The 21957-nt window shown below is 42.0% G+C and overlaps 1 protein-coding gene across 1 annotated transcript in view; it reads left to right on the top strand.

Moving 5' to 3' along the window:
• Nucleotides 1-15600: 15600 nt before the first annotated feature.
• The window catches only part of ATG10 (autophagy related 10), a 128919-nt gene continuing 122562 nt past the window's right edge, over nt 15601-21957 (top strand). The window contains exon 1 of the mRNA XM_056848731.1: nt 15601-15669. The gene's annotated coding sequence lies outside the window, so the exon portion shown is untranslated. The remainder of the gene's footprint in view (nt 15670-21957) is intronic.

The raw sequence follows: 21957 nt of genomic DNA, 5'->3' as shown, positions 1-21957 counted from the left end.
CTTTATAGCAGAGCAGAGAAAATGACCCAGTGTACATGATAAGCTGTAGAATATGATAGGCTATTCACATATGGTGGTAACCATCCAGAACAATGTAAAACACCTGAATTTTGCACACAACAGCAAACATACATGAAAAATTGAATGTATGAATTTGTTTTGTTTTGGGGCATTAGCTAAACTATCACAAAATGTTTTTGCATCTTATCCAGCTCTTGGTTCGAGTTGTGTTAATTGCAATTTTCTTGCATTCTTACTCATTCTTACCCCCATAAATGATGTTGCTGCAATCGACCTACTATGATCCAGAATAGTACAATGTGTCACAAGCACAAAACAGTGACTAGCATTTGTAAAACGGTGTGTTTGTATAATATTTTGATTAAACTTAAATTGAACTTAAATTTTCTAAATCTTTCTGTTATGTTTTGTTAACTAAGGTTAAATGTCTGACGTCTGACTGAAACCATGAAAGCTATCGCTAATTGGTGTAACTAGATATGGTGGCCTAACACTGTAAAATAACTCAATTCCATCCATACCCTAATTAGTCCTTTGCCTTATATCTGTATTTTTGGAGTGTTCTCTTTCCCTGCCACAAGTGTACTAGCCACTTACAACGAGCTTACACTAATGATCTGAACGAAATAGGGCCCAAAGGAATGTGCATTTTAATGTTGACTTACTTAGATGTAAGTTACTTTTGAAAAAGGGAGGAAGAGCAAGTTGGCTTATGCAAATCAATGAGGAGGGTCTCAGTAGCTTCATTTCCTTCTCTGACAACAGACTGGGTGGCTTTCTGATTGTCTCACCTCTAGCTCTGGAGGAACTATGTGAAGTGCTTTGTCTCAGCAAGACAACCTAAACAGCTGCACGGTGCCTCAGAAGACTGTTGGTAATACACAAGCTGGTGTAGAATGGAATTGAACCAGTACAAATGATCATTGCTTTACTCCATAATATGAAAAAGTCCCTGTGGGCAGCAGCTTAGAATAACATATGAAACACAAACGGAGGAAATACAGCTGAGAAAGCTAACCAAGTTACCCAGTTTTCTTCAGTGCAATAATAAACAACAAATTAGCTGCAGAACCAGACACAGAGACAAGTAATTGCAGTCTCATTCCTCTTGCTATGTACATGAAAAATCATGTGGCTCAGTAAATTACCTTAGTCAAATGTTACTTATTAGAATTTCTTTTCCATCCCAGTATGTTTTACCTCCTGTTCCCGACAGCCAGAACAATAAGGAGTGTCAAAAATCTAGAAATGATCTCTTTGAACCCAGGTGGTTCAAGCACCCAAGACCTAATTATCAAGTTTGCCTGGATCCAGTACATTTTGCATTCTTACGTTCTTGGTGTTCTCAGTCAAGAACCCCTGATACTTCCAGAGATTCCACACCTTGAACACATGAAGCTGCCTTATACTGAATGACCTTTGGTCCATCAACGTCAGTACTGTCTACTCAGACCAGCAGTGGCTCTCCAGGGTCTCAGGCAGAGGTCTTTCACATCACCTACTTGCCTAGTCCCTTTAACTGGAGATGCCGGGAATTGAACCTGGGGCCTTCTGCATGCCAGATGCTCTACCACTGAGCCATGGCCCCTCCTCCACATCTTCTTCTACAGGGTCTGATTCACCCACATCTGTTGCTACCTTCTGATTAAAAAAAAAATCCTTGGACCATTCTCCCTAGTTGCTATGTTAGCATTTCCCCCCTATTGTGATTATTTTCCTTTGCTGTTGGAGGAGGTAGAATCTTTATTTGATTATGCTGGCCAGCAAAGCTATAACAGAATTAGTGTTAAGTTCTGCATCTGTGAAACACACAGTGCTTCCAAACTTTTGGCAGCGGCTCTTTATCTCCAGAATAATGGGTTTTCTTCAGTTGCAGACCTGGAATCAGAATCATGTTATGGCTTTGCAGGCTGCATACTACACAAGGAAGATACTCTGATGATTTATAAGGCTGGGATGCTCTTAGTTATATGTGAGAACAGATTCTCCATTCTCTCTCTGTTTCAGAAGAAGTGGCACTGGTAGGTTGACATTCACCATCTTCTTCTGAGCACACAGTGGCCTTCCCTAGGCTCCCCCCTGTAATTAGTTAGACCCCTCCTCCTGCTAAGGGGTGCCATGAAGGCACATAGGGCAAAGACTGCCATAAGAGCAAGACACTGCTCCCTACAAAATGGAGTTCTGGGACCCATCTTGTGTGTCAAGCCTGGGCAAGAAGGCGGTTGGCCACTGAACTTTCCCCCCGGCCCTAAGGTGTGCCTGGCTGGACAATAAGGCTAGCTAATCCCCATTGTGTCACTCTAAGGTGATTTAATCAGTGCTCTGAGCAGACCATTAGTGCGGTGGAGTCTGATGTGGGGATGCATGGGCCTCCACCAGCCCTGCGAGGGGAGTGCCGGGCAACTTGGAGAGCACTGGCTCTGTGCTCGAGAGCATGCCTATTATATTAGGTGTGGTGGAACACAGGCAGGATGGTGCTTCAGTCGTCTTGTTTGTGGCTTCCTAGAGGCACCTGGTTGGCCACTGTGTGAACAGACTGCTGGACTTGATGGGCCTTGGTCTGATCCAGCAGGGCCTTTCTTATGTTCTTAAGTGGGTTTGATTCCCTTCTCCTCCACGTGAGTGGCGGAGGCTAATCTGGTGAACTGGATTTGTTTCCCCACTCCTGCACACGAAGCCTGCTGGGTGACCTTGGGCTAGTCACAGCTCTCTTAGAGCTCTCTCAGTCCCACCTACCTCACAAGGTGTCTGTTGTGGGGAGGAGAAGGGAAGCCGGTTTGAGCCTCCCTTAAGTGGTAGAGAAAGTCGGCATGTAAAAACCAACCCTCCTTCTTCTGTTAATTACCCTATCTGCACCCATCCCAGCAATCAATCAGTATTCAAGAGAATAGCCCCATACACTCTCTTGGGTCCTGATGACTCATAAAGCCTCTTCTATCTTATTGTTGGAACCCCAGAAAAGCAATAATTCCTTGTATCCGGCTTTTCTGCCAGCTCACCTCATACTGCCTCAGGACCCATGTTGGGGTATAAATATTGGTCCTTTGGCCATTCATTGTGTGTGTGTGTGTATGTTCTGGATCTGTGCACGCACCCTCACTTGTGTGTGGGCTTTTTCCTTTGCTCCTGGAAATGCTGGCTGTTTTCCTCTTCAGTGCTGCTTTCCCTCGACGTAACTATCACCCATCCCTGAAACTTTATCCAACTTCTTCCCTTTTCTCTTAGCCAGCTCTTGTATGCTTTGTGTGCATATGTTCATTGCTTAAAATATACTTCTTGTTTTACTTTTTAAATTCTTTAATAAAACCATATTTAATTATACAACTGCTTGCTCATTTGAGTTTTCACCCAGGACTATTCTGGTATACATAGGTTATCAATCCCAGTTACCTCCTCTCGCTGTCTCCAGCTAATTCCCACAAACTAAAGTGGAGACTGCCTACTTAGGGTATCACCCCAGCCATTGATATTGCTTATAGCAAAAACATGGCACTTACTTTTGTTTTGGATGACACCCATTTCAGTCTTTTTATGAAAATAGTCCATAATCTCTGTGGGTTCTGTGAGGCATTTTCTTCTATCTGACCACTTCTTCTCATGCTTTCCAGAAATTGCAATACTTCTTCCTACATGAACTTGTTGTGGTCTCATTGCATGTCGATTAGACATCAGTCTGAAAAACAGAAGATAAAAGCTACTTCTTGATTTGACCAGAAACTAACAGTGCCATACTTCTATGTCTATGAGTTACACCCTTCTAAGTCTGTTGAAGTCAACGGGTTTAGGAGTGTGTTATGGTCCTTAGGATGGCACTGATAATGACTCAATGGATAATATTAAGGTTCCATTAAGATATCACACAAAGTAAATGTTTATTTGAACTAACATTAATGTATCATCTGAATATAGGCCGTGCTACTAATGTTCTTGGTTAGGATACATAAAACCAGGATTCGAAACCATGAACTAAAGTTGGTTTATTAACCACAGTATCTTAAGTACTGTTTTGCATAATGTGCAAATATGAACATCCCGGTTTAATCTTGGTTTGTCCCCTGGTGCTGTCCTTGCTGCAGTGCAAGCTGATTTATCAGCTGGATCACTGGAGGGAAGGCAGGGGAAAGAGCAACAGTGATGAAGGCAAAAGATTGTCTGTGAGCCAAATCCTGGCATCGCAAACTAACCATAATTAAACTAAATCACAGTTTCCCGTCATGTCTGAACCAAGCCGAGCCTTATAAAACTGCAGCTAATATAGTAATCATAGTAAAAGGTAAAGGTAGTTCCTGTACAGGCACCGGGTTATTACATAGTAACTGGTGATTAAATCGATAGACACACTAAGCAGAGTATGGAGCAGTTCAATAACCTTTGTTTGTTTTGGTGTTTTTAAAGAAGACACACACAAATGCACACACATAAATTTATTTGGCAATATATGGTTCCAATAATTTTTAAATTACATGATGTGGAGCTTTGAGGCCCATTTTGGTTTGTCATTACAACACTAAGCACACCTTTGGACTGTATGACTTTGAAAATATTGGGATCGACAACAAGATTCTCTTTGTACTATACTTAGGAGAGAAGATGCGAGTCACTAAATAGCTATGGTTGCCATGTTCAGATCACAAGGTTGCTGCACTGAATGGTAAAGTTTCTCCAAGTTTTTTTAACCCTTTCATTTATATTATCTTAAATTGAGAAGTAAATTGAATTACCGTAAGTATGGGTAGTTAAAGCTTCGCCCTGACCTGGATGGCCCAGACTAGCCTGATCTCATCAGATCTCAAAAGCTAAGCAGGGTCAGCCCTGGTTAGTATTTGGATGGGAGACCAAGGATTACCAGGGTTGCTGTGCAGAGGAAGGCACTGGCAAACCACCTCTGTTAGTTTCTTGCCGTGAAAACCCCAAAAGGGGTTGCCATAAGTTGGCTGTGACTTGACGGCACTTTATACACACACACACACACACACACACAGTTCAAGCTTCAGTCCTCAGGACACTTTCCGAGAAATAAGCAACAGGGAATAAAGTGAGACTTAACTTCTGAATAAATGTGTGTTGGTGCACTCAGCAAATTAGTCAATTTTAACTTTTCTATAGGATTCTGTATCAAGAACAGGATTTAAGCAGATTCAGAAGGCGAATACTTTTCTACAAAAGTTAAAATTCACATTTCCAAAAAAATTACATTAAATACCAAACTGACACACACATTCAATAAAGAGCCCCCAGTGCTGTTAGAGAAATTAAAAAGTGGTTAAACATGTGGAGAAGCCCTTTTTTGCAATCTGGAAGCCTTTCACTGAATATTATTAACAGGTCCTCATTTCCATTAGAGGTCTGAAATCTTTGGAGTGATATGATAATGTGATGTGCAGAAATAATGAATGTGTTTTTATAACAGTATGTGTTGCCAGAATGTCTTACTTGGCTTTTTTTCCTTTGCTTTTACCTATTCTGTTGATGTATTGTTTTGTAATTTAGCCTTTTCTTCAATTGATCTGTAATTCAATCTAATCTGAATAGTTTTCTTTTCTAAAAGGATAAATAATAATAATAAAAATAGCCCCAGTGCCAACTAATAATTCCCTGATCCAGACATTGAGGCTCCACAGTGTAGTATCTACCGGCATAAACACTGGAGGGAATGGGAGGAGAATGTCTCCTGTGCATAATTTGGGATGGGAATTACTTGGGATTGTTCCATATGCAGTCTTCAGTTCCCAAGCTACAGCTGCCAGTTCCTGTTCAACAGAAGTTTCATATTTAAAGAGCTTCCTCTCTATCCCTATACTTTATCTAGACATACATTTCATTTGTTTGGAAAATGTATTTTGGCTGATTCTGTTAAGGCTGTGCACAGGTTTTTTTTTTTTAGAATGACACTTTGCTTGTAGGTTTTTTACAATTAGTATTAAAAAACTGGTCAGGAGTTGAAGAATGAATTAAATTACTATGCTGACGATGTCTGTGGAATGGTCCATCTGGGACTTAGCCACGGGAGACCAAGCCCTATGAGGAAAGGCTGAGGGAGTTGGGAATGTTTAGTCTGGAGAAGAGGAGGTTGAGGGGGGACATGATTGTTCTCTTTAAGTATTTGAAGGGCTGTCACTTAGAGGAGGGTGGGGAGCTGTTGGCAGCAGAGGATAGGACTCTCAATAATGGGTTTAAATTGTAGGTGGAGAGGTACTGGCTGGATATTAGGAAAAGGTTTTGTACAGTAAGCATTGTTTGACAGTGGAATCATCTACCTAGGGAGATGGTGAGCTCTCCCTCACTGGCAATCTTTAAGCAGAGGCTGGATAATCACTTGTCAGGGATGCTCTAGGATAAACCTGCATTGAGCAGGGGGTTGGACTAGATGGCCTATATGGCCCCTTCCAATTCTATGATTCTAATTCTGCCAAGAAGACCTGGAGAAACAGGGGAAGCCTACATCCCCTATTCCCAGGGGATGTTTATGTTCAGGGTATCAACAATGCTTTTTATCCCTAATTCTTTAAAACAATGCTACAAGAAACTGCAGCCATATGCAGCCGCACAAGCATAATGGCCCCATCAGCCAGGCAACACAGGAGATGGTCAGTCACCACTTGGCAACCCTGGAGTCTGAGAGAGGAGCCTCCCTAGGCTTCCTCCAGAGTTTTGTGTTCTGCCTTCTACTTGTCTTTTGTTATCCTGAAAACGGGTGGGGCGACAGTGTCTTCGGAGCTAGGAATTCCCACATTGCATGAGCAGCAAAAATTCTCCTTCATCAGTTTGTGGGTTCATTTCTGCAGCAGCAGAATTCTTTCTGAGCATCCAGACACTTTGGGACATGGAAGGAACCACTCATCTGTATGGATAGCTGATCCCTCCACAGTGCAGCCCTGAGCACCTACCCCATGTGGCTGCCTTCCCCCCCACACACACACCTTTGGTTAGGTGCCTGCGGCCAGTCTGTGTGGCTGCCCAGCTGAATACTCATTAACAGTGAAGGAAGGTGACCCTTCATTTTGGGTGCTGCATGAGCTGGGCACGCTAGTGGGCAATGGGAATGGTGCTGTGGGTTGGTGGGGTTTCCCAAGGAGCAGTGTAAGCACCAGGGGGCTCCACTGATCCTGTGCTTGCTGCTCCTGATTGGTGCTGCCTGCCCTGTCAGTCACAACCCCGCCCCCTCACCACAACACCTGTATGGGATGCTATGGTGTGTTTGCTGGAGATGCTGATGTGGTTGTGGCTACTGAAACCCAAATTGACTCTTCTTCCTGCTGACTGCTGCATAACCAAACCCTTTAGGGAGTGGACTACTGGCGCCACTGTTACACCATGGCAGCCGCTGCAGAGCAGGCTCCCCACAGGTTGCTCTGCCCATACATCAAAAGTTCCATATACAAAGTATAATTATTACTAATAACTTTTGCTGTGACTCAAGGCATGATCCAAATCTATTTTTAAAAAGAGGAAGTATAATGAAAACAATGAGCATTTCAATACATCAAACAACTCTACAGTGGTATTCCGTGTTAATAAACATCCATGCATGGCAATCTATGCAGAACTAATAAAAAATGAATTTGAGGTAAAACCAGGTCAGAAACAAGCAGGGTATGGGTTTATTTTCTTTGTCATATTTGTTCACCCTTTAGAGCAGCCCAGATTGCTTGCAAAGAATCATAAAAACATAAAATTCTAAAACATTGCTATAAAACTGTTCACAGTACATAGGTTGCTTTTTAAAAAGGAAAATAGCGTCCTCAGCAGTGATATGGGCTTTCCTGGAAAAATTAGAACTGGAAAACTATCCAGTATTCTGAACACAGCACCATCTGATTTAGTGTATTGATTTTTACATATATTTACTACAAAAAATAGATATATTAATTTTAGGTTAAAATAGCAAAAATTACTTGAACTGAAATATTTGCTGGAGGGGGAGGGTTGTATGGTTTAAATGTTGTATTCAAACAAACTCAGAGCTTTATGTGGAAGTTAGTTTTATTGGAATAATACCTGGAACTTTTAAAGACAATAAAGCATATAATTCCAATAGTTAAATTTAAGAGAAAAAGACCTGACAACTGTTAACATAATAATTTTAACACCTAAGGGACTGTGCACAATATGATATGGATGTAGTTGTCCAATCATCTTTCAACATAATGTAACTCTTGCCCAGGGATTTCACTGGCACTCTTTTGCCAGAGGACAAGTACGAGTAGCGCTGTTCTTAATGATGCGATTGGACTAAAGCCGAAAGGACGTTCAGTGGTTGACATGAATAGATGCAAAAGGAAAGTCCAAAGCTGTTCGACGCATATAATAGGAACATGGAATGTGAGAAGCATGAATCAGGATAAGCTTGAAATTGTTAAACAGGACAATGAGGAAACTGAAATTGTTCACGACTTTCTATTCCTTGGCTCCACCATCAACCAAAAGGGAGACTGCAGCCAACAAATCAGAAGGAGACTGAAACTGGGAAGGGCAGCCATGAAGGAGCTAGAAAAGATTTTGAAGTGTAAGGATGTGTCACTGGCCACCAAGACTAGATTAATTCATGCCATCGTATTCCCTATTACTATGTATGGGTGTGAAAGCTGGACAGTGAAGAAAGCTGATAGGAAGAAAATAGATTCCTTTGAAATGTGGTATTGGAGGAGAGTGTTACGGATTCCGTGGACTGCCAAAAAAACAACAAATCAGTGGGTTATAGATCAAATCAAGCCTGAACTGACCCTAGAAACTAAAATGACTAAACTGAGGCTATCGTATTTTGGTCACGTCATGAGACGACAAGAGTCACTGGAAAAGACAGTCATGCTAGGAAACGTTGAGGGCAGCAGGAAAAGAGGAAGACCCAACAAGAGGTAGACTGACTCAATAAAGGAAGCCACAGCCTTCAATTTGCAAGATCTGAGCAAGGCTGTCAAAGTTAGGACATTTTGGAGGACTTACATTATTAGTTCTATATCATATCATATTGATGATTTTTTTCTTTGGATTATTATATGATTTTATCCCATAAGAACATAAGAGAGGCCCTGCTGGATCAGGCCCATCAAGTCCAGCAGTCTGTTCACACAGTGGCCAACCAGGTGCCTCTAGGAAGCCACTAACAAGACGAGTGCAGCAGCACCATCCTATCTGTGTTCCGCTGCACCCAATATAACAGGCATACTAGAGAGAATAGGTATGCAGCATGACTAGTATCTATTCTAACTAATAGCCATGAATACCCCTTTCCTCCATGAATATGTCCACTCCCCTCTTAAAGCCCTCCAAGCTGGCATCCTGGGGCAGGGAGTTCCACAATTTAACTATGCGTTATGTGAAAAAATACTTCATTTTTATCTGTTTTGAATCTGTCACCCTCCAGCTTCAGCAGATGACCCCGCATTCTAGTATTATGGGAGAGGGAGAAAAACTTCTCCCTGTCCACTCTCTCCAAACCATGCATAATTTTATTGGCCTCTATCATGTCACCCCTTAGCCAAGCTAAACAGCCCTAAGCATCTTAACCGCTCCCCGTAGGACAGTTGCTGTAGTCCCCTAATCATTTTGGTTGCTCTTTCCTGCACCACCTCAAGCTCTGTAATATCCTTTTTTAGGTGCGGTGACCAGAACTCTACACAGTATTCCAAGTGTGTTCTCACCATAGATTTGTACAAGGGCAGTATGATATCAGCAGTTTTATTCTCTATTCCTCGTCTAATTATGGCCAGCATGGAATTTGCCTTTTTTACAGCAGCCGCACACTGGGTTGACATCGTCATTGAGCTATGCACTACCACCCCAAGATCCCTTTCTTGGTCTGTCGCTGCCAGCACAGATCCCATCGCAGATCCCTCAGCCACCATTTATAAATTAATAATTTCCTCAGAATAGTCAAATTACAACTTTGAAACTGCCATGCTTCCCTAATATTGTATTGACAATTGCATCCATTCATTGTTAGTTTTATGAAACAATGAATCTTTGGAAAGGAAAAAATTTCCACAGAAAAATAAAGCACTACTAGGGTTGCCAACTGCCAGGTGTGTGTGTGTGGTGGAGGGAGGTGAAATTCTCTTGGAATTACAACTGGTTTCCAGTGTAACATCATCCGGGACCTTTGTTCCTGTATCAGCCCTATTTTGAACTCAAATATTTCCATCTTTTCTGAATTTAGTTTTAATTTATTTACTCACTATCTATCCCTCACTACCTCTGAACACTGGTTAGGTATTCTCATGGCCTCCCTGGATTTGGTTAGAAAAGTGATACTGTTTGTCGTCTGCATATTGGTAGCTCTGTGCTCCAGTCCCTGGATACATCTGTCTTAGTGGATTCATGTAGATGTTAAATGCCACGAAGGGTAAAGTAAAAGCTTTGGAGAATACCATAGGCCAAAACCCAAGGGTCTGAACAGAATTTTTCCAGCTAACGTTTTCCAGCAAAATCTTCTGGGAGTTACCTTCCAGTTACTGAAACCAATACAGGACAGCAGCACCAAGGCCCATATCTATGAGGCAACCCTGAAGCTGTTGGTATCAAACTCCACTGAGGGGTACATGGGGACCAACAGTGACACATTCCCCTGAGTGGTAATCCAGCAGGGAAGTTTAGTTGATTTCCTGCCATAGCCAGGCTAGAATCCAGTTGGGAAAGGATCCAGATAATTAGTTTAATGCAGAAAAACTCAGCGTTGTTTTGTCTCCACACTTGCTAAAAAATGACACTGGCTGATAGCTGTTTAACAGTGTACTCCTAAGCAGAGTTACTCTTCTCAGACCACTGAATTCAGTTATTTTAACTCTGCTTAGCATTGCACTGCAAATCAGTTACAATTCAAAGAAGGCTTAAAAATGTTATTGCTGCCTTTCTAAAAGCTAGAGAGAACAGATCTTCAGAAAGAGAACAACTGGTAACAGCAGCAACTCTTAGCAGATTTCATAATCCCTGAAGGACAAAGGTCTAAGGGACAAATAGTAGGCTTTATTTCTTCAGTTAACTTGTCCATCTCCTCAGGTTGCAGCAAATGAAAGGTATTCCTTTGAATATGGCAGATAGAGACCTCAGGAACCTTCAGTATGATTGCAACAGAGTTGGAATGTGACCGATTTTCTTTGCAGAGTGCTTTGCAAACTGGTCACAATGAGCTGCAGAGGGATCCACTAACTCCTCCTCAGTGCTTAGGTTCATTATACTTGAATACAATAATAGGTATATGCTGCAACAATTAAACTGGTAAGAGCTCAGTATCGAGGAAAATGGAATCTTAAGTACAGTGGAGTACTTTAGTGGTTTAGTTCAACTACTTCTAACAGAATACGTTCAGCCACTACTTAGTGTAGATATTCAGAATATTAGAAATACCATACTTGGAAAATTTCACACTTGATAGGTAACTCAGGCTACAAATGTCAGAAGGAGCATGTATTGACAGAACTCTTGATGTTTTACAGTGCATGAAACCCTCCTCAAAAATATTGTAGCAGGCTGGCTGTTTAGGTGAATCATAATTCCAGACAAACAGCTGACTACTGTGGCATTTGTCTGCTTTATATTGCATGAGCTTTTTAACTACTCTGTGTGACATATGCAACCTTAAACAGAACTACACTCTTGTAAACTCACTCAAGTCAATGGGCATAGAAGGGTTTAAATCTATTTAGGATTACACTGTAAATCTTTTGTTCATGAAAAGATAGTAATAATATTCCAGGGAGGGGACATACCCAGTGGCATATCTTGCATCTAAGGAGGTTGCAGGAACAATCCCTGGCATTCCAGTTTTAAAAAAGGATCAAAGGTAACATAGCTAGGGAAGACCTGCATGAGGTCTTGGAGAACTCTTGCTGGTCTGAGTAAACAGCACCTGGCTCCAGGGACCAGCTGTCTGGTCCCTGGATAAGGCAGCTTCATATGTTCAGTGCTCAGATATTGCAAATTAATTGTGGGTCTTGCCACAATTTAGTGAGTATAAGATGAGATAGCAACACAAGAATGCAGATTTACTATACACACAGGCATCATGTGATATAGGGCTGCACCTATATCACAACCTTGGGAGTAACTGTTAGTTAATCCTTGTTAGTTTCTTAATGTTCAGTTGGTATAATGTGTGAAGATTCTGTTTGGTGCCCAGTCAAGACGTTTTGTTAAATCGTTCCAACAAATGTTATATTTGTTAAAGAGAATCTACCAGCTAATTGGTGAAATTGGTCTAAAGTTTATTAAAGTCTAGCACAAACTGGTTGAGATACAGGACTTATCTGAGTTATAATAGAGTTTACCTTGATCTCGAAGATACTGGAAGTTTACAATTGACTTTTGCACATTCAACATATACCTTTAATTTCTTCTTTTTCTGCCTAGCCTGTCAAAAATTCACAACCATTTTTATTTTAAAACAAAGCAGTGAACATAAAAGAAAAAGGATAGGGGGGAATAGGGGATTACAATAATGCATCAAAATATTACAACTACTGTTCAATTATATAGAAGAAGAAGTATATACATGGGGGGGGGGAATATGTCGTTTATCCCAATTTAACCTCTGACATTCTAACATGTGATTTATTTATACTCTATTTCCATATATTTGTTATACTAAAGAAAAATACCTTTAAAAACATTTTTCATATTACCCATATTGAGCTCCTCATAACTTATGGCTGTTTTCACAAAAGCATAATAAAGCCTCCAATTTAGAAACAATTCTTCTCTAGGTCTTTTGTTTACTAAATTAGTTAGTTTTGCCATAACAGCATATTCTGCCAGTTTATTCTTTCATTCTTCTATGTTGAGACCTTCCTCTGATTTCCATTTCATGGCTAGTACCATTCTGGTAGCTGTGACTGCATATTTATACAATTTCTCGGTTGCCTTTTCCAATGTTGCTGGTGTTATCCTAAGTAACATGTACTTAGGATCCAAAGCAAAGTTAATTTTTAACATTGTTTGCATTTCTCTATGAACTTGAATCCAGTATTTCTTCACAGTCTTACAAGACCACCAGATATGAAAGAAGGTTCCTTCAGTCTCTTTCCATTTCCAGCAATATCCACTGATCTTATTTATCTTTTGAATGTCTTTGGGTATAATATACCAGTGGAAGAACATTTTATACCAATTTTCTCTAAGAGCTTGACAAGCTGTGAACTTGATCACCTTTGTCCTTTTCTCCATTTTCATTTTTGACCAATGAAAATGGAGAAAGCAAACTTTAAAGAAGGCCTGCATTTTTATTTATGGAAGAAAATAACATCAAGAATTCTCACACGACTGGATCCAGAACATATAGTTAATGGAAGTTTATTGAAAATATGGGAAAAAACAAAAAGAGACTCAGTCCCTCACCATCCCTATTAATGTCTCCGATTGAAGCATACTATGATAGATCACAAAGAAAGCAAGAAGATTATATTACTTACGAGGACTGTTGTATAGGGAACTCCTCCCCAAAATTCTGCATACATTTTATCATACATGGTTTAACTTGGTCAGACTCAGTGTCATATTTAAGTAAGAGTTTTTAAATCTTCCTAGCAAATGATTACTGTATTTTTCAATAATGAGTTCAAATTCTGTCATTTCTCTAGCCCCCCCCCCCCCCCCCGGGAAAAGACAGTCTTTTTTCAGTCTAGAAACAAGTCGACAATATGTGAGCCATCTTATGTTTTTATTTTCTTCTTTAATCCTTTGCCAAGTTTTAATTTCTCCTTGTGCATTAATCATGTCCTCCTAAGTAATCTTCTTGCTTTCTTTGTGATCTATCATAGTATGCTTCAATCGGAGACATTAATAGGGATGGTGAGGGACTGAGTCTCTTTTTGTTTTTCCCCATATTTTCAATAAACTTCCACTAACTATATGTTCTGGATCCAGTCGTGTGAGAATTCTTAATGTTATTTTCTTCCATAAATAAAAATGCAGGCCTTTTTTAAAGTTTGCTTTCTCCATTTTCATTGGTCAAAAATTCACAACCATTCTAGAGATCTAGTCCTGAAAATAGGTGTTACCTTAATTTATATAACAAGTGAATGGTACAGATGTCATAGTCTGACATTTCCTTCTTTTGGCTCCACGTTCTTTTGGGTCAGCAAAGTTTTAAGCGTTCTGAAATTTAAGTGGATCTTTTGCTGGTGAAAAGCTGGAGAAGGGCTTCAAACTTCGCTGAGCAGAGTGGTAGGAAACAGGCTCCTGATTCTCACTTCATCAGCAACAGTATAACCAACAGTATAACAGTCAATGGCTTGACTGCCCATTGGTCCATTCAAGGGAAGATAGCCATAATTCCATGGAACACATGGCTATTTAACAGTAACTGAAAACACCAGTTGTTGTCTGGCCTTGCTGTTCAGAGACCGTGCTATAACCATTGTTGTTTGGTGTTAGAAATTTTGTAAGATGCAATCAATCAAATGTCTGGAATGGCAGACTGATAAAGAGACAGTGCAGGTGCTATAAAACTGATATAAAATGTTTTGATTGAGCCACTATTGAAAATTAGTATGCTTACTGAAACTTCCAGGAAGCAAGCCTTAAGCAGGTCCACTCAGAAGTTCTATTTTATTCAATAGGTCTTAATTCCAGGAAAGTATTTTTAGGATTGTAGCCTTTATCACAGATGACCCAATACATTTTTGTCTGTGGCAGACAAATTACAATGATGGCCCCCACTTTTGGTAGAAAAAATAATAATAAACAGTTGCTCATTTGTGGCAAACTCATTGGAATTTTTGCCCTTTATGTTTACCCCAAAATCTTTGATGCAAGTTACTTCACCCTGCCTACTGTTCAGAACAAATAGTCATCATCTAGCCTTAGGGTTATAGACGTATGAAAGGTGGGTCACTGCCAACTCCTCACCACCTCTCCAGAGAATTTCAGCAAAACAGCTTGTAATTTTGGATGAGTCAGAGCAGTGAACTTCAAGCATTCGGGACTGACAAAATCACTGTTGCCAACTCTCAAGGATTTTATCTCGTCTCATCACGGCTGCAGAGTTAGCAAACGCTGTGAACGCTGCAGGTATGGATTTCGTGCGGTTTTTTTCCCACGACTGGGCTTGCAAACTTTTTTCAACCCTCCTCCCTGCAGGAGAAACTTGGGAAACAAGAACCCAAAAACCAGCCACTGCGACAGTATAAATTTTAGTACAACCCCAGCACCCAGATGACAGCTGCAACCATTTCACAAAGCTTTGTTTCCTTCTGAAGGGGTTTGGGGGGGAAGGGACCTCATTTCTGAACAGGAGCTAGCAAGGACAATGCATCACCCCCCCCCTCCGCCCCCCAAGGTTATGCTCTGCTCTCTCCCTCGCGCGCGCGCTCAGTTTGGCACATGCGCTCTCGAGGCTCAGCGTCCTGGAACCGCTCTCGGAGCCCAAGGGATGGGGGGGGGAGGAGTAAATCCCAAACGAGGCTTCTGCGCATGCGCCACGGGGCTCACCTTCCCCTTTCCGCGCGGAGCCATTCCCGTAGAGGGGGAGGGGGACGGAGTCGGCTCTGCGTCTCTCTCTGAAATTGGCGGGAGGAGGTGAGGCGGGGGAGGGATGAGGAAATCCCAAACGAGGCTTCTGCGCATGCGCCACAGGGCTCACCTTCCCCTTTCTCGTAGAGGGGGAGGGGACGGAGTCAGCTCTGCGTCTCTCTCTGAAATTGGCGGGAGGCGAAGGTGAGAGGCGGGGGAGGGCTGAGGGGGTGTTCTGAGAGTGAGGCGATAGCAACAGACGGGGAAGCAGGCCGAGAGGCTGGGCCTCCTTCCCGGGGAGGGGGGAGCCTCCCCTCCCCCCCTCCAGACTATCCCTGGGGCGCGCTGCGTCTTGACGAGGCTTCTGCGCATGCGCCACAGGGCCCGCCTTCCCCTTTCCGTTCGGAAACTCCCGCCCTGGCGCTCGCCCGCGTTGAAAGGCGTGTCCCGCCTTTGCCCGGGCCTGTTCCCTGGGCTGTTCCTTTGCTGCGTGCCCAGCCAGGCTGACGCTGCCTGGGCTCTTAATCTCCCCGACCGCACGCAGAAGTACCACCCAGCAAGGCCAAACCGAACAAACAAAACAAATTCCCGACGCTGCTGATCCCCCTCCCCCGAGCGGTTGCAATGTGCATTTCAGAGGATTCTCCTTTTTGAGTTTCTCCCCTCGTCAGCGAAGCCTCGCTGCGTTTCAAATGCAGGAGTGATCCCCCCCCCCAAAAAGGGGGGGAAGTAGCTGTGTCTGGAATAATGCAGCCTTTCCTTTTGTACTTCCTCGCTTGTGGCGCGTAGGTCGTCTTCATGAACACTTTTCAGAAGATAATTCACAGTGGGTAGCCGTGTTCGTCTGTCTGCAGTAGTAGAAAAGGGCAAGAGTCCAGTAGCACCTTAAAGACTGAGCTATAGCGAGGAAGCCCCAACAAGAGATGGATGGGCTCAATAAAGGAAGCCACAGCCTTCAATTTGCAAGACCTGAGCAAGGCTAGTAGAAAAGAGCAAGAGTCCAGTAGCACCTTAAAGACTAACAAGAATATTTTCTGGCAGGGTGTGAGCTTTCGTGAGCCACAGCTCACTTCTTCAGAGACAGCTATAATATTTTTGTTAGTCTTTAAGGTGCTACTGGACTCTTGCCCTTTTCCTTTCCTTTTATCCCTTAGAAGCTCCTTGATCAATTGATCTTGAGCAGCATCTATCTAGTGTTGGAGGGATATAAGGACTGAAACAAATCTTGCCACTGACCATGTAGCCTTGGGGTCCCTATCGCTTAGTAAAAAAGGCATTGTGTCAGTCACAGAGGCATTGGATTTGTATATTAAAGGGGGAAACATAGTGCGATCGAAGTTCCTCATAAAAGTGGCATTCCAAAAGGGCATGGGCTAATGAGTCAATAGAGCCAGAGGAGTAAGGGCAGATCCTGTCTGAGTATGGTATATTCAGAATTCTGCCCTTCATTACCATAGAAGGGTTAGCATTCAATCTAGCCAAGAAAAAAGCTCTACAGAGACGAGGAGTTATCAGATAATATGTGTAGGCAGGCAGACCACGTGGAGGGGGTATTCCGAAGAACTGGGATGAACAGACGCGACAAGCACGAAAAGTAGTGCTGTTATAATCGAGCTCTTTAATGCGCTTTTTAATTTTGGTAAAAGCTTCAGTTTTCCCAAAATCTCTTGCACTTTTTAGAAGGGCAGCTTCCTCTCTTCGTGGCGAGGCGTTGTGGCAGTGCCCGGTTCAAAGTGCAGAGCAAAGGAAAACGTAGGTCCTTTGTTAAATCTATGCTTTCTTATAATCATTGGGAAAGAACTAGTACCTGCCAAATGGCATTTGTTGTCATTCCTTTCAGCTTCACCCCTGAAATGTGAACAGAGTTCAAGGCCTCAGAAGCAGTGATAAAACATTTAACCTTTTAAAACTTTATTAAAAAACACTTTATTACTTGTTCAAAACCTGATAGTGCGCTTACCTGTGTGCTTAATAGTAATTTTAACAAAGGATAGTTTTCTCTTTTTTGACTTTTGTAATGCTCTTATGGCACATGCATGGAAAAGGAGGCAATATTGTGTTACAGCTTCTAGTTACTGTGTTATGTCTGCATCTGCTCATTTGCTAAAAACAGGTGGTTCTATTTAAAGTGTGTGTGAAAACTACAGTATTTTTACCTACACAGTGTTGATTACAGTTTTACATTTGATCACTGCACTGGGGGACCTAGTAATTATTGACATATTTCCAAAAATATGGGTTTTATTATACTTTTGCTCAGATCCTAGTAACTCAAAATTGTGGTAACATTTGGTTCGACTCAACTATCAATAATTCAGTTTAAAATGAAGGTAGAATTGCAATGGCTTCTCTATATCAGTATTCCTGTCCTCAAAGTGCCTTGTTTTCTCAAGCTTCATTTTGACGATTAAAATATACTGTCTGGCAGAATGCATTAAAGGTTGAAGCAGAAGAAGCCATACATGTTTTTATTGCAGAATAAAGTTGAGTGAAGTCAGGCCCATAGTCACACATTTTCTTTTGGAGGGGCCCAAGAAATGAATTGTTTTAGGATAATTAATGTGAGTGGCATCAAGTTACCAGTGGAGAGCATGTGACTTCTTCCCCAAAATTTTACAACACATGAACTATGCCCAACACACTTCTTCTTTCCCAGATAGTTGGATGGTTTGTAACACAAGGTCTAAGAAATATCACATATGGAATCACCAGTGCTTTTCATAAAACTAATTTGCATGTTTAGTACATTTTGTAAGGAAAATGCTAGTGTGTTTTTTTTGGTAAGTGCTTTATCCTAGCTTAAATAGTGTGAGACTGTTTTTCCAGTCATTCCTCATTGATTGTCTCTGGGTTTGTAAGATGTGTGTGAGGCAAGATACTAATGCCTCACATGTTGCTGTTGATGCACCAAACATCATTGCACAAGCTAGTGCCTTGGACACATTTAAAAATGCAAAGAGACAGGACACCATTTTCTTTTGTCATTAAATAAGGTGGTGCTGACACAGACCTTTTTACAAGCGATCGACATTAGTGGGTAGAAGAAAGGCATAACCGATATCTCATTCAGAATGATCCAGATACTGGTAGTGTGTTCATAGCTGAAAGAAACTAGACATAGCTGAAAGATAGTAGACAATGCATGCTTCACTCTCAGAAACTGCATAGTCATGAACCTTATTAAAAGGTCTCTTCAGCTCTAAGTGTGAAGAAGATTCACTGCATGCTCCAAGACTGCTCTTAGTTTGGAAATCCTCCAGTTGTGTACCTTTCCTTCCATATCCTTTCCACTTTTCCCACATCATTTTCTGTCCCATTGTCATGACATATTTGGCATTCTTTGCCACATAATTGCTGCCTCAAGTAGGACATATAAATTTCATAAATGTAAATAAAATTCCTAAAAAAGATTGGCAGCTTTCTGTGCTTTTCTTTCAGTGTAGATGCACATATGTTTACAATTTCGACAGCTCTGCCTAAATGCATTTCCTTGCTCTGTAGTGCTTAAGTTGCCAGGGGCAAGAGTACACAGCACATCTTTCATTAGAAGAGCGAAGCCTATGAAACTGATCTTGGCATATTGGCTTTGTAATGTGACTGCTTCCATTTTGAGGTCTAGTGGCACTACTGTATATATCATTGTTATTGCAAAATAATTTGGAACATCCATTGTCTTCACAGTTCTGATAGATAGCAGTAGCTGAATGGCCTGTCCACCTTTGTCTCAGAAGACTTTGTTGGTGGCTTCTTGTATAAAGATAACAAACACAATGCTTTCTTGTGAAATTATACAAATGATTGCACACTTCAAGGAAGTCCCCAGCCATAGGTATTTTGGTCCAAGCATGTACACTTTACAAGGTGCAACTGGTGAATTGAAACAGTGAATGTAGGGAATAATCTCTGCTTTTTCTTGCATGTGTCCACTTTATTTTCTCAAAAGCATATATCAGGTTCTGCTGCCGTCAGGTCTGAGTCCAGGGCTGCTTTTAGTTGGGTGAGTGCCCCAGGATAGAGCCTCAGAATAGATCAAGAGGAGGGGGTTCCTATTCACCCAATTTCCCCACTTTTCAGCCATTTACCTATTCCCTGCTGCCTTGGAATGGGTCTGGCTCTTCCTCCCTGGCTGCTCCTGGGCACACCCTTTAAATGCTTCCCAAAGGGCCACCCCTGGACTCAGCCAGTCCTCCCTCCCCAATCCAGCCCTGGGGAGTGACAAGCCCCTGGGCCAATGGATGATTGCCTTGGAGTGGTGAGCTCACTGACCATTCCCCCTGGACTTCTTTAAATAGCTGACTGTCCTGCCCTACCTCCTCTAAAAAGGCCAGTGCCGCTGAGCCTGCTGCTGAGAGCTGACTGGGTTCCTTCAAGCTTGCCGACTCCTGAGTATATTCAGCCAAGGCCAGGCCTTGCTGCAACCTGACAGGCACCTTCCCCAGCTGTGGGATTTGTAGTCTCCCGGGGTAAATGCAGGGGCAGAGGCATTGCCCCCAGACATCATATTAGGACCATATAACATTGAGGCATGCAATGCTTTCAGAACTTTGCTGATCGCAGGGAGGGTGTGTGCATGCGGCCATATCCTCCATGCGGTTGCACTCTGCAGATGACTCAACATTTGAAAGAGGGGAGGGGTGGAGCCAGAGCAATTGTGCCCATCCTCCCTCCCTGTGTGGTGAGTTAACATGTGGGAGGTGATGTGTCCCAGGCCATGATCTCAGAACAACTGAACTGGCAGTCAGGTAAAACTTAGGGAGTCACTGGTAAGACTACTAAGCTCATAAAAGGCCAGGAGATGTTCAACAGGTTTGCTCTTCTTGACAAACCTGTCTGCAACTGATAATGTATTCTGTGTGGTTAAATCAAATATTCCATTTGCATTCAGGCAATACAAATTCACCTTGCAGTTTTTATATGTTGAATAATATTGTTTGGTGATCATGCACCCCCTGATAGAGAGTCTCATTTTGTATGACGGGTTGTATAGATTACATTGGAAGTGATTCCTTCAGCTGTAGCTTTTTTAATTGTTCCATTGTGTAAAGGAAAAGCTCTACGAAAAATCATGTTCTGACAGATCAGTTTCTGCCAGCGCCTACCAGATGAGGCAGGCAGCCATGACATGCACAGCCATTTATTGCTAGAAACTTTATGCATTCTGCTATTCTGGTGACATGATGCCTATTTTTCTGAATTTGCCCAGAAACCAAAAGGGTGTGAATCATTTTCCCGATGGTGACCTCTGCTTCCATTCCTCCCATGCAGATGTTGCCATAATGTGGGCATTGGATGAGCTATGAATAGAAAACCCTTTTTTGTTCTTGCACTGGACAGAAAAAAAGAAGGCTTCCTGTCTTAATCCCTTATAAATATTCTGTAAGGGTAGCAGAAAAACCTGTCACTGGAAACTAGCTATTCCAACCAGAATTTGCCCATTTTCCAGTTTGCTTTTTATTTTCAAGTTGAGATTTTGGATTGCTGGAGAGATGCTGTTGTGCTAGATGTGTGCTCCCTTGGTCCTCTTGGTGTATCCTAGGACTGATTTGGGAGTGTGGAGCAGACTGGGGAGGTCCTTGCTGAGATCTAGGCTTTATTATTATTTTTTAAAAAACTGTCCATTATTAAAGGCTCAAGTAGGAAACAAACATCTTCAAGTCTTCCAGTGATCAGTGAAATATAATTTGAACTGCATGTGTTGCTTCAGAGGGTTGTTGTGAGGATAAATGGCATACAGACCATGTAAGCCAGTGCAAGTTTCTTGAAGGAAAAGTGGGAGAAAATGCAGTAATAGCTAATAAAATGTTAAATAACACTAATATATAGGCGAAAAGCAGCCCAAGGGAAGTTAAATAGTGCCTTCTGAAAAAAAATACCAGCAGGCTGTGACCATGCCCTACCAACCAATTCATGTATGAATTAATTGGAATAAGAATAAAATCTGCAAAAGAATAAAATCTTCCCCAAAATACTGCAGATTAATAACAACTTCACATCAAACTTCAGTTCTTTGGCAGTAGCCAGAAATCTTAAGAGCTCTCTGTTCTCTGTACTCTTGTCTGCACTCTTCAGTTCTCTCTTGGGCTCTCAAGCTTCTCAGTTGCTGGGATCTGGCTTTTATTCCTTCTCCTCTTTCCCCTTATTGGGGAACACAACTCCTCTCATGATGTTTTCAGAGTCTGGCAGCAGGTCTGAAGCTCCTAACTGTTTGCCGCTTGATTCTCCTCCCCAACACTTTATGAAGAGCAATGTCAGACCAGGGCTGTGTTCCTAGCCCCACTTACTTGGGGACAAGCTCCATTCAACATAATGCAGTCGATCTCAGAGTTAAAAGCTATAGAATTGGACGGCACAGTGGCCCGCTACCATCTTTCTGTTTTTCTCCCTAGAAGGTGATTGGTGCTAGGGCCAGACAATTCTTGGATGGGGCAGTGTCCCTTCCAGCCCTGATACAGCTCTGAGTGAAATCACTGTGCTCCCTAAGGTAGATAACAA

This window comes from Euleptes europaea, chromosome 4, assembly GCF_029931775.1.
Source record: "Euleptes europaea isolate rEulEur1 chromosome 4, rEulEur1.hap1, whole genome shotgun sequence".
Lineage (NCBI taxonomy): Eukaryota > Metazoa > Chordata > Lepidosauria > Squamata > Sphaerodactylidae > Euleptes > Euleptes europaea.
The sequence above is the reverse complement of the archived record's forward strand: the minus strand, read 5'-3'. Positions and strand labels throughout refer to the sequence as shown.